The sequence below is a fragment of the Triticum urartu genome, chromosome 1 (assembly GCF_003073215.2).
Source record: "Triticum urartu cultivar G1812 chromosome 1, Tu2.1, whole genome shotgun sequence".
Classification (NCBI taxonomy): domain Eukaryota; kingdom Viridiplantae; phylum Streptophyta; class Magnoliopsida; order Poales; family Poaceae; genus Triticum; species Triticum urartu.
The window spans coordinates 121984473-121996060 of record NC_053022.1 but is presented as its reverse complement, the minus strand read 5'-3'; positions in this window follow the sequence as shown (position 1 = coordinate 121996060).

Genomic DNA, 11588 nt, shown 5'->3' with positions numbered 1-11588 from the left:
CAATCACTATTTTATCTGGAAGATTAACTCCCACTTGATTCAAGCGATTGTAGTATCCAGACAATCTGAGCACATGCTCACTAGTTGAGCGATTCTCCTCCATCTTTTAGCTATAGAACTTGTTGGAGACTTCATATCTCTCAACTCGAGTATTTGCTTGAAATATTAACTTCAACTCCTAGAACATCTCATATGGTCCATGACGTTCAAAACGTCTTTGAAGTCCCGATTCTAAGCCGTTAAGCATGGTGCACTAAACTATCAAGTAGTCATCATATTGAGCTAGCCAAACGTTCATAACGTCTGCATCTGCTCCTGCAATAGATCCGTCACCTAGCGGTGCATCAAGGACATAATTCTTTTGTGCAGCAATAAGGATAAACCTCAGATCACGGATCCAATATGCATCATTGCTACTAACATCTTTCAACACAATTTTCTCTAGGAACATATCAAAATAAACACAGGGAAGCAACAATGCGAGCTATTGATCTACAACATGATTTGCAAAAAACTACCAGGACTAAGTTCATGATAAATTTAAGTTCAATTAATCATATTACTTAAGAACTCCCACTTAGATAGACATCCCTCTAATCCTCTAAGTGATCACGTGATCCAAATCAACTAAACCATGTCCGATCATCACGTGAGATGGAGTAGTTTCATTGGTGAACATCACTATGTTGATCATATCTACTATATGATTCACGTTCGACCTTTCGGTCTCCGTGTTCCGAGGCCATATCTGTATATGCTTGGCTCATCAAGTATAACCTGAGTATTCTGCGTTTGCAACTGTTTTGCACCCGTTGTATTTGAACGTAGAGCCTATCACACCCGATCATCACGTGGTGTCTCAGCACGAAGAACTTTCGCAACGGTGCATACTCAGGGAGAACACTTCTTGATAATTAGTGAGAGATCATCTTAAAATGCTACCGTCAATCAAAGAAAGATAAGATGCATAAAAGATAAACATCACATGCAATCAATATAAGTGATATGATATGGCCATCATCATCTTGTGCTTGTGATCTCCATCTTCGAAGCACCGTCGTGATCACCATCTTCACCGGCGCGACACCTTGATCACCATCGTAGCATCGTTGTCGTCTCGCCAATCTTATGCTTCCACGACTATCGCTACCGCTTAGTGATAAAGTAAAGCTTTACAGCGTAATTGCATTGCATACAATAAAGAGGCAACCATATGGCTCCTGCCAGTTGCCGATAACTCGGTTACAAAACATGATCATCTCATACAATAAAATTTAGCATCATGTCTTGACCATATCACATCACAACATGCCCTACAAAAACAAGTTAGACGTCCTCTACTTTGTTGTTGCAAGTTTTACGTGGCTGCTACGGGCTTAAGCAAGAACCAATCTTACCTACGTATCAAAACCAAAACGATAGTTTGTCAAGTTGGTGCTGTTTTAACCTTCGCAAGGACCGGGCGTAGCCACACTCGGTTCAACTAAAGTTGGAGAAACTGTCACCCGCTAGCCACCTTTGTGCAAAGCACGTCGGGAGAACCGGTCTCGCGTAAGCGTACGCGTAATGTCGGTCCGGGCCGCTTCGTCCAACAATACCGCCGAACCAAAGTATGACATGCTGGTAAGCAGTATGACTTATATCGCCCACAACTCACTTGTGTTCTACTCATGCATATAACATCAACACATAAAACCTAGGCTCGGATGCCACTGTTGGGAAACGTAGTAATTTCAAAAAATTTCCTACGCACACGCAAGATCATGGTGATGCATATCAACGAGAGGGGAGAGTGTGATCTACGTACCCTTGTAGACCGACAGCGGAAGCGTTAGCACAACGCGGTTGATGTAGTCGTACGTCTTCACGGCCCGACCGATCAAGCACCGAAACTATGGCACCTCCGAGTTCTAACACACGTTCAGCTCGATGACGATCCCCGGACTCCGATCCAGCAAAGTGTCGGGGAAGAGTTCCCTCAGCATGACGGCGTGGTCATGATCTTGATGTACTACCGTCGCAGGGCTTCGCCTAAGCACCGCTACAATATTATCGAGGATTATGGTGGAAGGGGGCACCGCACACGGCTAAGAATATGATCATGTGGATCAACTTGTGTGTCTATGGGGTGCCCCCTGCCCCCGTATATAAAGGAGCAAGGGGGAGGCTGGCCGGCCCTTGTGGGCGCACCAAGGAGGAGTAGGATTCCTACTCCTAGTTGGAGTAGGTTTCCACCTTTCCTAGTCCAACTAGGAGAAGGGGGGAAAGGGGGGAAGAGGGAAAGGAAGGGAGAGAGGAGCCGCGCCCCAAACCCCTTGTCCAATTCGGACTGGGCTTGGGAGGGGCGCGCGCCACCTCCTGGTCCTTCCCACTAAGGCCCATTAAGGCCCATTGCTTCTTCCTCGTATTCCCGTAACTCCCTGGTACCTCCGAAAATACCCGAATCACTCGGAACCTTTCCGATGTCCGAATATAGTTGTCCAATATATCGATCTTTATGTCTCGACCATTTCGAGACTCCTCGTCATGTCCGTGATCACATCCGAGACTCCGAACAAACTTCGGTACATCAAAATGCATAAACTCATAATATAACTGTCATCAAAACCTTAAGCGTGTGGACCCTACGGGTTCGAGGACAATGTAGACATGACCGAGACACGTCTCCGGTCAATAACCAATAGCGGAACCTGGATGCTCATATTGGCTCCCACATATTCTACGAAGATCTTTATCGGTCAGACCGCATAACAACATACGTTGTTCCCGTTGTCATCGGTATGTTACTTGCCCGAGATTCGATCGTCGGTATCTCAATACCTAGTTCAATCTCGTTACCGGCAAGTCTCTTTACTCGTTTCGTAATACATCATCTCGCAACTAACTCATTAGTTGCAATGCTTGCAAGGCTTATGTGATGTGCATTACCGAGAGGGCCCAGAGATACCTCTCCGACAATCGGAGTGACAAATCCTAATCTCGAAATACACTAACCCAACATTTACCTTTGGAGACACCTGTAGAGCTCCTTTATAATCACCCAGTTACGTTGTGACGTTTGGTAGCACACAAAGTGTTCCTCCGGCAAACGGGAGTTGCATAATCTCATAGTCATAGGAACATGTATAAGTCATGAAGAAAGCAATAGCAACATACTAAACGATCGTGTGCTAAGCTAATGGAATGGGTCATGTCAATCACATCATTCTTCTAATGATGTGATCCCTTTAATCAAATAACAACTCTTTTGTTCATGGTTAGGAAACATAACCATCTTCGATTAACGAGCTAGTCAAGTAGAGGCATACTAGTGACACTCTGTTTGTCTATGTATTCACACATGTATTATGTTTCCGGTTAATACAATTCTAGCATGAATAATAAGCATTTATCATGACATAAGGAAATAAATTATAACTTTATTATTGCCTCTAGGGCATATTTCCTTCACAACCGACGTACTTCTTCCTCCTATATATATCCACGTACCCCCCAAACATCCAGGAGCACCACAAAAACCTAATTCCACCGCCGCAACCTTTTGTACCCGAGAGATCCCATCTCGGGGCCTTTTCTGGAGCTCCGCCGGAGGGGGCATTGATCACGGAGGGAATCTACATCAACTCCATGGCCTCTCCGGTGATGTGTGAGTAGTTTACTTCAGACCCACGGGTCCATAGTTATTAGCTAGATGGCTTCTTCTCTCTCTTTGGATCTTAATACAAAGTTCTCCTCGATCTTCTTGGAGATCTATTCGATGTAATCTTCTTTTGCGGTGTGTTTGTCGAGATCCGATGAATTGTGGGTTTATGATCCAGATTATCTATGAACAATATTTGATTCTCCTCTGAATTCTTTTATGTATGATTGGTTTATCTTTGCAAGTCTCTTCGAATTATCAGTTTGGTTAGGCCTACTAGATTGATCTTTCTTGCAATGGGATAAGTGGTTAGATTTGGGTTCAATCTTGCGATGCTCGATCCCAATGACAGAAAGGGAACCGACATGTATTGTATTGTTGCCATCGAGGATAAAAAGATGGGGTTTATATCATATTGCATGACTTTATCTCTCTACATCATGTCATCTTCCTTAAAGCATTACTCTGTTCTTATGAACTTAATACTCTAGATGCATGCTGGATAGCGGTCGATGTGTGGAATAATAGTAGTAGATGCAGAATCGTTTCGGTCTACTTGTCTCGGACGTGATGCCTATATACATCATCATACCTAGATATTATCATAACTATGCTCAATTCTATCAATTGCTCGACAATAATTTGTTTACCCACCGTAATACTTATGCTCTTGAGAGAAGCCACTAGTGAAACCTATGGCCCCCGGGACAATCTTCCATCATATTAATCTTCCAACACTTAGTTATTACCTTTGCCGTTTATTTTACTTTGCATCTTTATTTCTCTTTATCATAAAAGTACCAAAAATCTTATCTTATCATATTTATCAGATCTCACTCTCGTAAGTGACCGTGAAGGGCTTGACAACCCCTTTATTGCGTTGGTTGCAAGGTTCTTATTTGTTTGTGTAGGTGCGTGGGACTTGAGCGTGATCTCCTGCTGGATTGATAACTTGGTTCTCAAAAACTGAGGGAAATACTTACGCTACTTTGCTGCATCACCCTTTCCTCTTCAAGGGAAAACCAACGCAGTGCTCAAGAGGTAGCAAGAAGGATTTCTGGCGCCGTTGCCGGGGAGATTCGCGCCAAGTCAAGTCAAGATTTGACTCCCAACAACGAGTCATTTCTGGTGCCGTTGCTAAGTCAAGACATATCAAGTACCCATCACAAACTCTTATCCCTCGCATTATATTATTTGCCATTTGCCTCTCGTTTTCCTCTCCCCCACTTCACCCTTGCCGTTTTATTCGCCCTCTCTCTCCGTTCCCCTTCTCTTTCCCTATTTTCCTCTTTTTCCCGTTTCTTGTTTGCTTGTGTGTTGGATTGCTTGCTTGTCACGATGGCTCAAGATAATACTAAATTGTGTGACTTTGCCAATACCAACAACAATGATTTTCTTAGCACTCTGATTGCTCCTCTTACCGATGCTGAGTCTTGTGAAATTAATGATGCTTTGTTGAATCTTGTCATGAAATATCAATTCACCGGCCTTCCTAGTGAAGATGCCGCTACCCATCTAAACAACTTTGTTGATTTGTGTGATATGCAAAAGAAGAAAGGTGTGGATAATGATATTGTTAAACTTAAGCTATTTCCGTTTTTGCTTAGAGATCGTGCTAAAGCTTAGTTTTCGTCTTTGCCTAAAAATAGTATTGATTCATGGAATAAGTGCAAAGATGCTTTTATCTCTAAGTATTTTCCTCCCGCTAAGATCATCTCTCTTAGAAACGATATTATGAATTTTAAGCAAATTGATCATGAACATGTTGCGCAATCTTGGGAGAGGATGAAATTAATGATACGTTGTCACATCCCTGCTTTTGGTCATGCATTAGGATTGGATGAACATGTGCATCATGTTTAAATTTCTTTTAAACTTGAAATGGGGCCTAATCAACCCCAACACCCCCCTGAAAATGCTAATTTCCAACAATTGGAATTTCAATGAACCCAAAATGCCCTTCATAAAAGCCCACCATTTTTGGTCTTGACTAAAACCTCTGCCAAAAATGGTCTTGCAATTTATGGAGCCATTCTGGATTTTTGAACAAGCCATAAGTATTTGAATTTGGGCATTTTAAATGCTATACATATTTTAAAGTGCTCAAATAATCTTGGAAGCATTTTTAGGCAGTTGAGAATATTCCCAAATGTGCCTCCGATCCAGAGTTTTTGGAAATGAAATAGTATTTATTCTATTTCAATACACATAGCAGGAAATAATTAAAAGCAAAACAGAAAAGAGAGAGAGAGTTAGAGCTTACCTGGAAGCCCACCAGCCGGCCCACCTAGCTGGCCCGGCCCAGCAGCCGCTCCACGCAGCTGCTGCGCCTAGCCAGCGAGGCGAGCGGGTGCTCGATGGCGCGCACAGGAGCTCGCCACGCCACCTCTCTGCCTGCCTGCCGTCGCCCGCGCGAGCGTGATGCCTCGAAACACCTCCACGTCGCGCACCGAACCCCCTCGACACGTCCATTCCCCCTGCCTCCCTCCCTTGCTTCCCTCCGCCATGTCCGACGCAGCCGCCGCCGTTCCGTCGCCGTAACCGTGCCCACCGTCGTCAACGCGTCGCTCCATCGTGTCCTGAAGCTCCGCCACTCCCTCCTCGACCGTCCCACTGAGCCACGCCCCGCCGGAGGCCCCCGAGCGTCTTCACCGAGCTCGTCTTCAACCCCCTGCCGGCCAGATCGCCTCCGCCGCCCCGCTTGCTCCGGCTCGTCTCCGACCTCGCCGTCAACTCCATCGCAACCGCCGTGAGCTTAGCCACCTCCCTATCCTCTCTGCTCTCCTTCTCATGCACCACAGCAAGCACACGGAGTTCGCCCGCACGCGCCGCCACGGAGCTCGTCGTGGACGAGGCTCCGGCCATGCCACGGCCACGCCACTTAGTCCACTAACTTCACCACATCCCCAGGAGCACAGCACACCACGCCCGTGCCTCGCCTTGCCTCCTAGCGATGGGTCCGAGCTCACCCGAGCTCCGGCCGCCGCCAAACTCGTCGTCGGCGACGTTTCCGGCCACCCTAGCTCCACCCACTACCACCAAACGCCGCGGCTTGCCCCCAGCTACTCATAGGACCAAACCGCAGTCGATTTGGTCGACTGTGGGCAAAACCCGAGCCCCTCCGCCGCGTCTGTCGTCGCCGGCGTCAAGCCGCCGGCGAGTTGACCACGTTTTGACCCGTGGACTGACGTGTGGGCCCAAGTTGACTTCCCCCCTGAGCCTATGACAGGTGGGGCCGACCTGTTAATTAGTTTAGGATTAATGCTAACTAATTATAATTAGTTTAGGTCACTGACATGTGGGCCCAGGCCCCACTGACAGTTAATTAGTACTAACCTAATCTTGTTAGTTAGCTGAGTCACTGACAGACAGGGCCCACCAGTCAGGTTTGACTGGCCCTGACGCCTTTGACTCGCTGACGTCACAGTGACGCAGTGCTGAGGCAATTATTCATTTTCTGGATTTATTTTTATATAGGAAATTCCAGAAAATAGCCAAAACTTCTAAAAATCATAGAAAATCAACCATAGCTCCAAATCAAACAAATTATAGATGAAAAATGATCAGAAAAATTCAATCTATCCATCTGTAATGGTTTCATGCATGAAAAACCACTTTAACCTTGCTGTTTAGGTGAAACAAGCTAATACACTTTTTATGCATAAGAACTTTAACTTCCATTTGAATGTTTGGTTCAAATGGACCCCTTTTCAACTTGTTTCACATTGCATTAGGCAGGACACATCATTTTGCCATGTCATAGCATGCATCATATTGTTGCATATTGTCATGTGTTGATTATGTTCTGTGTGTCCTTCGTGGTAGGTTCTGCCTCCGAGGATAACCCCGAATATCCGTCTGAAGGGCAGTACCCTACTACCACTACATCAGGCAAGCAGCCCCATTGATCATATCGATACAATCCCATGTTCTCGCCTCTGCTCTCATTTACTGCATTAAGACAACATTGTTTCAAACTGCTGTGTGCTACGGTAGTTGAACCCTTATCCTCTGCATGACCTGTCATTGCCACTAGATGAAACCCACTAGCATGTGTAGGAGTTGATTGAGCCATGTTTGTGTTTCCTACCTTGCTATGCCTGCTATGCTTAGAGTTGTGTCAGGTCTGGTTCATCTGGGTGATGGGCTAGAGTGAAATGATTATGTCGGTAATGTGAGGGATGTGTTGAACATGTTTTGGTAAAGGTATCGATGAGAGGCCATGTAGGAGTACATGGTGGGTTGTTTCATTGAGGCCGTCCCTAAGAACTGAGATCTGTATGTGTGATTTAAGATTCAGTTACTACCATACATTGGGCCCGAAACCAATGGACCCTCTCGGCTTCTTAATCACTCTAGTACTCTGTCCAGGAGTTGCAATTAGTTTCTGGTCTTTGTAGGTTATGTGTTGGCGGCCGTGCGTAGCGCTGACCCTAGGGGTGGGCTATGTTGCGGTAGATACACCGTGGCACGGTGTACCGAGTCACCCGTTTGGTGTCTCGGGAACCCTGTTCACATCGTTCGGGGCCGTATGTGGAAACCTCGGCCGGACTCCCTGCGGATGGAACCTGGATAGGCGATAAACCTGGACTAGAGACTTGAGTGTTTAGGTAGGCCGTGGCCGACACCCTCGTTGGGCTTCCGCTTGAAGGTTGCCGAGTACATGTCGTGTAAACGACGGTAAGTGGTGAGAGCATGTATGAAGAAGTACACCCCTACAGGGTTAACATCATCTATTCGAATAGCCGCGTCCGCGGTGAAGGACTACTTGGTTGCCTATACAGTTCATAGACAAGTTAATGAATACTACTAAAAGACTCAAGATAAGTGTGAGTACCGAGGATGGCTCTCTCGTAGGATGACGAGGGAGGATCCCCGGTGGAGTATTGTGTTGGTGATTAGCGGACTCGTGTGCGAAAACTATTTTACTAGTGGAGTCTCGTAGGATAGCTTAGCCAAGAGTCAAAGCTGGCTTTTTGCAATAACTCCACCACCTTCTTGAGAATGAGCATGTATAGTAGGTTCTGATGTAAGACTTGCTGAGTACCTTTGTACTCATGTTTGTTTAATTACTGTTTTCAGACGACAACACCGCCCCTTCGATGGGTTTTATGTAGATCTCGACGTCGATGAGTGACTTGCCACCCAGGTGGTGATCCTGGCCATGGAGGGGCCTATGTAGATAGACAGGCTTCGAGAAGCCTTCTTTCTTTCTAGTGTCTGTACTCAGACTATTTGCTTCTGCATGTGCTTGTATGCTTGTATGACTTGAGTGTCGGGTCATGTGACCCCTACCTGTATTAACATGTTATGTATGGCTCTCTGGAGCCTTTAAATAAAGTACTTGAGTTGTAGAGTTTTGTTGTGATGCCATGTTGTATTTACACATATCGAGCATATTGTGTGTATGATTGAAATGCTTGGTATGTGTGGGATCTGACAATCTAGTTGTTTATCCTCGGCAGCCTTTCTTATGGGGAAATGTAGTCTAGTGCTCCTCGAGCCATAGTAGTCCGCTACAGCCCGGTTCACCGGAGTCCTGCTAGCCCAGCACTACTGCTCAGGACACTTGACTGGCCGGCATGTGTTTCACTTCGTTCCTATGTCTGTCCCTTTGGGGAAATGTCACGCGGTGACTTCCGGAGTCCTGCCTAGCCTGCTACAGCCCGGGTTCCCCGGAGTCCTGTTAGCCCAGTGCTACAGCCTGGATTCACACGCTGATGACTGACATGCTCGATGTGATTCACGTATGCCTGTCTCCATAGGTCTGCGCCGCTTTGGGTTCACGGCTAGCCATGTCAGCCCAGGTTCTCTTTCATATGGATGCTAGCGACACTATCATATACGTGAGCCAAAAGGCGCAAACGGTCCCGGGCCATGGTAAGGCGACACCCGTGGGGAAACCGTGCGTGAGGCCGCAATGTGATATGAAGTGTTACCGGCTATATCGATGTGACTTGGAATCGGGGTCCTGACAGCATTGGCATCAGAGCCGGACTGCCTATAGGTTTGTTGAGCCAAACTGGTCGATGTCGAGTCTAGAAATGCTTTAGTTACATGTAGGGGAATTGATTGTGGGAGGGAACGTAAGGCTCTTTTACTCCTTTACCTTATGCCCTCTGATCTGAGTCATTCTCTTCTCATTCAACGTGGGTTAAGGACTAGGCTCTCTTCTTCTATCAGGTTCACGTGTTACTAATCCGTAGTAGCTTATAGGATTGTTGTTACAAGCCTCAGTACAGTTTCTACTACTTTTAGTATGTTGCCAGTTGAATCAGAACCTTGATATGATGTTGTTGAGTGGTATTGCAAATTGTTGTGGATGTCTCAAATCTTTTTCTGAGCATTTACAGATGTTATGCTGTCCAATTTTCCCTAGAAATTCTAATGTCTTTGCATTGTGGTTGTGCTTTCAGATGGCCACTCATGCTCAAAACCAAGTGGTTTGCCTGACCCGGTGCCTCGATGTGCCAGGTCATACTGCTATGTTAGTCCGGGTAATGATCGAGACGGGTTACCGTTGGTATCCCGAATACACTGTCGAAGAGCAATTCCGAGACTTTAATCAAAGCCAATATTTCTACACCGTCAGGATATTTCCTTCTTATCCTGGATCTACCGAGCCCCTCCACTGTTCCTATGGACTCGGGGTTACTGTTGAGATGGCTGTGCAGGATGCTGCATATTCCATGATGACCATCACGCGAGTCCGGACTGGCCTGCTTCGGAACACCTACTTCCATTATATGCCAGCTTCACTCCCGGGAGCGCAAGGGTATCTCCAGGCTATCTATGCTGACTCCACACATGAGGACTCACTAACTCGCACCACTGCCGAGATGCTCGAGGATAAGGACCGAGAGAATCGGGCCTTGAGACTGGAGCTTTTCAACACCCGTGCTGATCATTGGGCCATTTTGACTCGGCTTGCACCTGCTGTGCAAGCTGGATGTATGGATACAAGGGATCTGTATCCTGTGAGATCGGCTCTGCCAGACATGGTGGATTGGCGTGATGTGGGAGGCATCACCCCACCCCGTGGTCCCCGCAGGTCACCGTTTGTTGGTCCAAGACCTCATTCTAGCCCCTATGGTCCACAAGCTCCTCAGGACCGTCTGTTCCCGGATGATCACGTTGAACTTCCAGGCTATGGAGGTGACTTCTATGAGGACTACTACGGAGCTGTCTGAGTTAGTAGTAGTATCACTAGTATTGTAATAGTTGTATCTCCACTGTCCTGCGTGACTTGTGGAATATGACTTAGTGTGTAATCAATTCCGGAGGTGTAGACAAATAATGTATAGGAGCTTGGAATGCCTCCAATGACATGTAACGTCTTTCATCATAGTTGTACTGTAGCCTGGGCTTGTACTAAACTATGTATGGTGTGTATGACCGTTGGTATATATATGGCAGTTCTATATTACCATGACATACGGATGAACATCTCTGCATTCCGTGTTATCCATTACATTCTGCACTTCCTTACTAAGTTGTGCCATCCTTATCTAAACCGTTGTCTTGTTTTCTCCTAGGATGGTTAACACCCGCAGCAACCCTGCTGCCCCGGAGCAGGGGGAAGCCAGTGCAGTTAGGGGTGAAAATCTGCCTCACCCGCCTTCTCTGGCCGAAGTGATGCTAGAGGCGGAAAGAAACAAGCGTGAGACTAACCGCTTGCTGGAGCGGATTGAGCAGAACACTGCACGCCATCAGCGAAATGACTTGGTGTTAATCAATGACTTCATCAAGTTGTACCCACCAAAGTTTAACCATTTCGTCGAGCCCCTCGACGTGGATGACTGGCTTCGCAGCATCACCCACAAGCTACGTTCTGCCAACGTAGCCGAAGCTGATAAGGTTACTTATGCTGCCTATCACCTCGAAGGCCCTGCTAGTCTTTGGTGGGAAAATTTTGAAGCTATGCGCCCGGTCGGCCAAATCACTACTT